Below are 9,931 nucleotides of genomic sequence, written 5' to 3' on the forward strand. Positions count from 1 at the left end.
ATTGATTAAATTTTTACCTGGAGAATACAGTTGTTCGGAAGACAATAGAATTAAAAAAATATCGATATCTGTTTACTTAGAAATTTTCATTCAGATAGGATTTCGTTCCCGGATATGAGCTTAAATTTAATTAGAATATGAGCTTTTATTTGAAAGAATTTCATTTATTTTTATTTTCAAACATTGCAACGTTTTGTTTATTGTTATTTTATTTTTATAACAACTAATGTTTTAAGAAAATTTAAATTCATTGGATCAAATTCTAAAATGAGTACACAAAAAGAAATGACGAAATAAAGCTAATGATATTTTTGCTTTTAATTGCTTTTCTTGAGAAGTTCGAAGAGAATCATTAACGATCACAAAAGATAGATTGAAGAAAATAATAAAGACGATAAAATTAATTTGCGAAATTCCTCTGAATCCTTTTATGAAACAGGATATTTTGCTGGTAAATTATCAAAATTGAAATGTCAGAAATTATTAGAAATTTCTTTCCTTTTAATAACAACGTAAGAAAATATAACGGCAAAAAGTGATTTTTATTTTGGAATTGCTTTCTATTTTGAATCAATTAAAAAATATATATTTAGAATGCATTTTACAACAAACGGCAATATATTTTATTATTGAAATGAAACTCAAACCGTTTTTGTGTTACTATTAATATTTTATGTTTGCTTCTTTTTCCTTATTGATTGTCAAGATTTGAAATTCCGTCTATTGTTTTCTACGTTGAGTAGACTTCAGTATAAGGTATGGTTTTCATGAATTTAAAATTTTGTCTTGTTTACAATAAAAATTTAACTTCAAAATTCAACAGTTATTGAAACTGAATGGAAAGTTCACCAATTTTAAACACTGTTGCCTCTTTCTGCTCTATATATGATTGTTTAGAAATGTTGACCGAAAATTAGGAGAATCCATAGAGTAATGAACAGAGTGATGTAATATTTCTAAAATATTATCGAGTTATACGTTTTGCAAAACTAGAAGTTAATAAATATTTGTTAAGGAAGCCATTAATATGAAATGGTACAAAGCTTCTAATTGAAAGTTTTAGCTACCTTAATTTTCGGTGAAACAACTAAACGCCAAAGCTGGCTAATGCACAAATAAAAACGGAAAGGCAACAAATTTATTTACATTTGTAATAAAAAACATTTAATACTGACATATTGCAATACTTTATTAATATTTTTAGTCATCCCTTAATAGTAAATTTAAGAGGAAAAGAAACTACGTTTAAGAATTAAACGTAGTTTAACTTAAAAATTCAGTAGTAAACTTAAAAATTCAAATATTTGAAATCTATTTTTTACAGATCGAAGTATGATAAAAAGAAAAACTATTTCTTGCTATTTACTTTCTTACTAATTATTTGTAAATATTTATCGAAACATATTTTATTTACTATTTTTTTAGCTGCAGCAAAACTATTTCTTAACTTTTAACTTTCTTACTAACGATTTCTTAACGATAAAAAGAAAAACAATTTTTTTCTTAGTACTTAAAAGAAAGTGATTACTAAATTTCTAAACATAATCATTACGTCTAAAGTAATGATCATGTTTTAAATTTGATGATGATTTATTACATGTTATGTTTGACTATTTAGATAATTACTTTTTCTTTGAAAATTGCTAATTTTGAATCTTTTTTAATCGAGGATAGACAGTGAAAATCAGAAAAAAATATTTTATTTATTAACTTCGGAATATTTTATTCTTTTTTAGAAACTTTTACACGATGTAGGGAAAATATTGTGTTAATGAATGAATTTTATTCTTAAAATCAAATTGAAATATTCACTTTTTTTATTGAATCCAATTTATTTTCTATCTTTTATTTTGCAAAGATCCTGTCAATTTTGTTAATACATTTATTGTAAATATTCCGAATCTCCAATATTTTTTTTCTCAAAAATAATAATACAAAATGTAACTGTAATTGTTAATTAACCCGATAAGGCACAATTTTCTTTGCTTATCAGAACTGTCAGGCTTTTAGAAGACGATTTAAGGGACAATCGATTAAGTACTAATCAATAATCGTTAAAGTGGCTCTTATCAGTTCTCCATAAATGAGTTCAAAATGATACTCAGCATTCATTATCTAAGTATCAAATACTTTTCACTCCAATAATAATTATCGATGTTTATCTATCGATTATTAGTTAGCTCGATGACAATTCCTAAAGATAACAAGTTGTTGCTCCATTTATCATTGTTATGGTTAATGATTTACTATGATTGCTGTTAGTCAAATGTTTTGTTCTGTGTATGCTGTGAAGCACTAGGTTGTCGAACAAAAAGGGCAAAGACATTTGTTGATTTAGGGTATTGAATTGTTCTTAGGAAGTAGGTCTGTATAGGTGCAATATATAAGTATCAATATATCTTACTTTAGCCCATTATAATTCTCTGGTATATATTCTTACCACCGGCCATTTTTGATGTATTGATTATTTGAATACTGTAGTTTATGAGATTTTAATTTATTTCTTAAAGCAAAAGGTGGCTTAATTACATAAAATTGCATCATATTGCAACAGTTTTCTTTTTATGCAATGTAGCAATCCGACCAGACAGCCTAATAAATGCTAAATGAGTTTCAAACTTTAATGTAAGACATTATTGAATTTGAATTCCATGATTTAAAATTTAAAAAAAAAACTGTAAAATGGTGTTTTAAATTATTTAAAATGGATTGATAAATATACTTACCGATAAACACTCGATGATATTTTTAGCCTTAACGCCAGTGGTAAATATGTTTACAACTTTCAGTTTTCTCTGAACGATCTCTGGTAAGTAATTTACCACCTCTTATTTCATAAATTAAATGGCAAATCAACTAACTTTTGATATTTTAGTATTTGTTAATGCCCCGAATTATACACTATAAAGGGAGAAAAGACCGAGTCTAAAGAATGCTAGTATCTCCGAAGAAAGCTCGATATATACTAAATAAATGGCTGCTTTGGTTATATTTTAAAACATTCTCCTCGTCGCCGTTGCATGTCAACAAGCTCAATTAAGTTCTGGTGAGAGGTGAATCTAGAAGGTGAGAAGTCGGAGCCAAAGAGGCGAACATAACTGTTTAAGTTACAGCAAGATTGATTATTATTATCTTAACGTTATTTAAATAGTATAACGTTAACTAAACCTTTTCTACGAAAGTTTATTTTTGGAATTTTTTTATCCTCTGATTTAGAAGGTAAAATTCGTTTCAGTTATAACAAATCATTTACATATGTCATTATACTTAATCTTTCCGCTGTTTTGAAGTATCCATTATGTTTATAAATACTAAAGTATAATTTAAAGAATTGCAGTTTTATCATAATGTTTAGAAAAAAAAACATTTTTATTCAAAACTCTCGCTATATGCTTCTGGTGAAAGTGGGAATTAAAGATATTTAGTAAATGTTTCGGATACACAACAATCGATTGTAAGAAGGTTGACGTTCGCCGGAGAATGTCGACATTTGCTAAAATTCGGACACTCACAGTAACATACATATAGTTATTCAGAACATTTAAACTGTGTACAATTTGCTAGGTTAACCTCTCAAATAAAGGCAGGCATAAAAACAACTCGATAAGAAGGCTAAAATTTAGAGTTTATATATAATAATTGCTCATTTTGATTATTTATATTGTTACAAAAATTTTCTTCTGCTACAAATACCGCCACTCAATTGTAATGAGGCAGCGCATTTAATCTCTAATAGTTCAGCAGCTTGCTTGCTGTCTGATCCTCTCAAATCTGTTTACTCGTCGGCGACTCCGACCACTCTCACACACACAACTTCTGACGATACACACGACATCTTCCGATACACACGACATCTTCCGATACACACGACTTCAGCTTCTTCAGAGTTCCCGTCTTTTATAGTTCCGGGAGGCGGGGCTGGAATCTTCGGACCAATCAGGGCGTACATGGCTGTATCTTGGGTCTTAGTGAATGGATCGCGAAAGTTCTCGAACTTTCCAGTAGTATCCATTTAGACGCCAAACTCGCCAAATTCATCGCCAAACCGCCAAATGCTCGCCAAATTTGCCGCCAAGCTCCGAGGTTATTGACGCGGCATCCACTCAACATGCACAGGACAGATCGTACAATTGTCTTTCTTACGATGACACTATTCGGGCCGGGTAGAAAAATTACAGATTTGTAACATTATTCACTCAGACAATAACCATTTGACTATCCTGTGTACTGTTATCTCTGTCTTCAATTCGTTCGCTGTTGTATACAAAAGATGCGTTAAGACATCCTACAGCATATGTCAAAGAAATTAAAATGGAAGATGTAATTTCAGAAGATTCAAAAGACCCCATTTAAAATATACAATATGTATGCTTAGAACATTACAGTATACAGTATGTGTACAGTAATACAGTATATATAAGTATCTGCAATAGCATGTAGTTTGAAATGGATAACAGTAAGAATATTAGCTATTTGGGCAAGTAGTCACAGACGGAAATAATTACGAAATAATTACGAACGTAATAAAATTTTGAGTTTCTTTCTATTATACATTCAAATATTTACCAAATCCGCACTTTCGGCCAACCCTCTACTAAGTAAATAAATATAAATATGTAGGATTGTTTCTAAATAAAAGTTAATCTTTAATAAATAAATTAATGATATCCTCAAATATAGGGGTGTTAAACTCAACAGCTTAATTCATCGATGCAGTAAGCTACGGATGAACCCTTTGCAATCGGATATCTCCTAACAGGGACCATTCAAGACGGTGAACTGTGCCGGAAAACATTAATTTTAAAGTTTTACCTATTTATTTTTTAATTTTGATTGTTATAATGATTAGAAGATGTAGGTTTATTTTTCGGGTAAATTCAAATTAAAACATTTATATATATATCTATTTTTCGGAACTATGAACAAGTCCGTGGTTCAGGTGAATAATTATGCATCGAATTACTTTTCCAATGGCAATTCTCTATAAATCCATCTTAATACCAACTATCATACATGACACCCAAATCCATTTCTACATATAATATTGTTGTTGTTGTTATAATGGTACTTACCATGGACAAGCTCGCCGACAAAGTCAGCGAATTTTAAGCCAAGGGAGCATCTCTTGTTTTAGTAGCGCCAACTAGGCCAAGAGTACGTCTTAGCTACTTACGGATCACATTCGCTTGCACAACCCCTTTTTACAGGGAGGCACATTCATACATTTCATAGATAGAACAAATGAAGAACTATCATGCCCGAACCGGGACTCGAACCCAGGACGCCCAGGTCACGGGGAAGACGTACTACTCCTATGCCAGGACGCCGGCAACATGTAGCATTAAGTATAAGTTTTATTAAACAAACGACGGATGCAATAATGTATGCTTAGTGGTACATAAGAAGAAAAATCATACTTGAAAACTACTAAATTACACGTTAATCGGAAACTGTTTCTGAAAACTGTCCCAGAATTGGAACAAACTCTTGCATTGACTGACATATGATTAAATCTATTTCCAGCTCCAAATAAAGGTGAAGAGCTCTATTAAATAATTTTTATGCTCATTTCATCGTCCGTAAGAAGGCGGAGCTTTAATCAAATTGTTGCCAATTCGGAAGATTATTTTTTTTTCCTTTTGACTTACATAAGTATTATGTGTTATATACTTTAATTTTCTGAAATGATTCGAATTTTTTATACAAGGTGAAAACCAAACTTTTAGAATTTAAATTACCAGCAACAAACTTCCCTTAAATAATTCACCCCTTTCTCCAAATAGTTTTATTTAATAAAAATTACCAGCAAAAGAAATCCAATTGCTTTGCATCAAATTCGAAAAGTGGTTAACCATCTGTCTGATTCTGTTTGTATTTCTGCATTTATATAAATGCAAAAATTCAAAACCGCAGCAACTTAAATAAAGAAAATTTACTAAGCAGTTTTAACATCTTAAGTATAGATGTTTTCTAAATTTTCAACCAATTCTGTCATAGGCGTGACTATCTTTCAGTATTTTTGCTTGCATATTAACATGAGAACTGAAAATCACAACGATTTTGTTAAATTAAAACTATTATGTGATCCTTTTATTAAAATTGATGTCAATAGGAAGAAAAAAAGCTGTCCAAACTGCATATTCGGTAAATTTTATTTTAGAACGAATCGTGAAATTGTTATGAACGGAACTGTAAAAATAAAAATATGAGCACTCATGATTCTGAATGCCTTGTTCAATATCCAAAATTTTAAAGCAGAAAAAAAGGAATGATTTTATTAGGAAATGCTGAAAAATTTTGGAAATACCACCCCTGCTTGTTTAGAGTCTTCTTAGCTGAGATTAATGCGAGAAAAAAATATTTGTGTTTGGAAATTATAAAATGTGAGGGAGGAAAAATCTGCTGAGTTTACTCTAGTCCTGGAGATAAATTTGAATTTAAATGAAACATATTTTCCTCTTTCCAAAGTTCAGCTTAAATAGGGAAAAATATTGTAATATTTTCAAAATTAATTCATTAATTAAAAGAAGGCATATACACACTTTATTCTGAGAAATTCATATTATTGTTTTTTTATACTTAAGAAAGAATTTAAAAATTTAAAAACAATCAAAAACTTAAAAAAGGAACAAAAAGAGGAAAGTATTAATATACTTCCAAAACGAATGTAATATATTTAAAAATAATTTCGCCATAAAATTTTTGTTGTATTCCGGGAATATATTTATTTATTTTTCTTGTCTTGGCATTTATTTCAGAGGAAAATGTTCCTTGTTACATGCTGAATGGATTTCAGTAAACTTTTGTGGCGCCATCTATTGGTAACTGACATATAGATGAATTATCTGCAATAACTAAGATAATAAATATGAAAACGTTTGAATTCATTTACAAAAAGTATTTGAGAGAAAAAAAAGTTTGAAACTAATATTTAAATAAATATATATATATATATTCACTAAATTGAAATCAGTTATTTATATTTTGGAATGAATTGATTTGTTATTTTCTTAGAAAATCCTATAGCTTTAATTTCCAACGTCCCTCTTAATTTCTAAAATTGCATCTTATCACATATTTTTCTAATAATGTTATTTATATTAGAATTTATATTAGAATGTTAATTAAGTAGAATTATTCATTTCTACGCTATGCACAATTAACCTATTTCTATGCCCCTTTCTTTCTTAAGAATCCGATTTACAAGATTCAATTCAAAATATAATATTTTATTTTTAAAATATCCCTCCTAGCTGTTTATTCTATAAACTGAAATAATATTTTGGCTGTTAAAAATAATTTCAAAGTAGGTAATTGCGGTTTGAGAGCGAAATACTTCTTCGAAATTCCATTCTCGACCGTGAAATATATTAGCATTTAGTAAGATTTATATATTTTTTGAGCTTGACTATGGTATAGATTCAAAGCTAAATTTTAAAAGTGCTTAACATCATTATTATAAACAAACTTTGCATCGAATTCCTTTAAAACCTCTTAACCTCCCTTATTTCATCTCAACCTTTCTATAATTTCAGAGCTTAGTCTACGGAGAGAGATTTGACATTCTATAATCTTAGCTTTAATGTTTTTTTTGTCATATTTAAAAATAATCTTTAAAAAATAATCGACCAGGCTCTTCCTTTTTAGCGAACAAAAGGCAAACCCTATCTTTTCTCTTCTATGAAAATTCATCTACTGTTTCATTAAAGGAAACTAATGTCGTAAAATTTGTTCTCATAGTAAAAATAGAATGACATTATGTGAACTTTTTACATCATAATTTTTAAAGGGTTTTCGACTCCTTTAAGAGAATAAAATACAAGTTTTATTTAAAATTTTAGTTACATTAACGCCCCTTTTAAAGCAACACAAGGGCTATTTTTGGACGGATCTCGTTATTTTGAATCACGGTCAGATGATGAGGACCACACCTGATCTGGCACCACCTCTCCATACCACATCAGTGGGATGACGAATAAAATACTAAGTTTTCTGTTAAGGAATATATACATCTAAAAAGAGGGCAAGAACTCTTAGTAAAATGCTAATGGCTGAGTAAACGTTTTATAATAATTTTCCTCAAAACTATAATTAACTAGTACATATTTGATTACATTTTTTTGATTACTATCAAATTCCTCCTCACCGGTGTGATCTAGAATATACCTTAGGTGAACGTTTTGAAAATCTGACCCTACTCATAATCCCGTCCTTTAATCGTTACTGGAATTTAAAATAATCATGCCCCCTGCAAAGATTTCTAACATCTCTGGAAAATTAAAAATTCATGTCTTCCGTACCAATATGTACAACTATATTCAATGTTAACCAATGTAACATAATATGTAATACAACAATCTATGTTAGCTTATTAGCATACATGTTATGATATTACATAGACAGTGCAGTATAACATGTTAACATTTGAATAGAAATAAATAATTTATTTAAAAGACGAAATATTAATTAAAAGTAATTTTCTGTAATATTCAGTTTATGGTTCTGTAATTCATTGCCATACTTAGCATACTGTGAAAATTATCGTTCCTCCTTTGTGTTGCTCTAATCATGATTAAATAGCTGATGTCCCAATCGCCTGGGATATGCATATAGTTCCCTCCCACCTTGGAACACCTCAGAAATGAAGATGATAAACTTCCGGTATGGTGGTTCATTCTCGCTAGCCGGGCGAGTACAGAAATGGTAGGGGCCGACTACCTCCTATCATTGACGGGACGTAACTCCCACGGGAAAGGTTGTATGATGGCCGGTGATGGCCCTTAAGACTTAATCATATTTCCTACCAGTGTTGTTGTCGCAGCAGTCAGGTCAATCAGATTTATCCGTGCATCTTCCGGCGGGTCGGAGTATTCGGTTAAAGTCAAGGTCATACTTACAATTCTAGTTGGAAAAATGCTTTAAATGATGAAAAAAATTATATTTTATGTTGTTGATGTCAATAAATAAAATTCTGAAAAAAGGGTACTAAATCTAACTTTTTATACAATCCCCCGGTTTATCAAACACATTTAATAAAATATCTGTGATACTGAAGTATTTTTTTTAAAAAAAATCTATTCTTATGCGCCTAAAACCAGCCGACTTACGAAACATTGAAAATCAGTTTCAAATGAATTTTGGGCCTCCAAATATATCATAAGGGATCGTTTTTGCAGATTGAAATTATGGAGAATTATTTCACTTCTTCAGATTATTCCTTAAAATAAATATATTTATTATTCCTTAAAATATTTTCTTAAAATAGATTCCAATTTAGACTTAAAAACTGTAACTCGGTTAATTTTAATCGTTAAACGATGCAATTTTTCTTATAGTATTGTTTAGTATCAGTGAATTTTTACTATGACCGATATGACCCAAGCAACATATAAAATATTAAAAATCAGGTCTTTTTCACACACACACACACACACACACACACGTACGCACGCACGCACACACACATATATATATATATATATATAGATAGATAGATAGATATAAATATATATATTGATTAAAATAACATAAAATATAATTTATCCCGTAATTTAAAGCATGTTTGTAAAAGGAACTATTAGTCTATCTCAGACCATTTAGAAATTAGTTATTAAGCCACAATAAGACCAGACAATCTATATATTGTTAAGAATACATATGAAAACACATAGAAAGTTAAGAGTAGACAGTCTATAAATATCAGTATACAATCTGTATAAGACAAAAAAAGAAAGCAACGTTACAATATCATAAAATTGTGAAAATAATTAAATCGCACAGTTTTTAATAGCCCTATGATATGAATGCCTAATCAAGTATATGTAATTTCCAAGAAAACGTATTATGTATTCAATGATCAAAACATATGTAAGGTAATTAAAACAGTTTTAATGACTGACGATTTGACTGAATTATGAACATGAAGTTATAT

This window comes from Argiope bruennichi, chromosome 9, assembly GCF_947563725.1.
Source record: "Argiope bruennichi chromosome 9, qqArgBrue1.1, whole genome shotgun sequence".
Taxonomy (NCBI): Eukaryota; Metazoa; Arthropoda; class Arachnida; order Araneae; family Araneidae; genus Argiope; species Argiope bruennichi.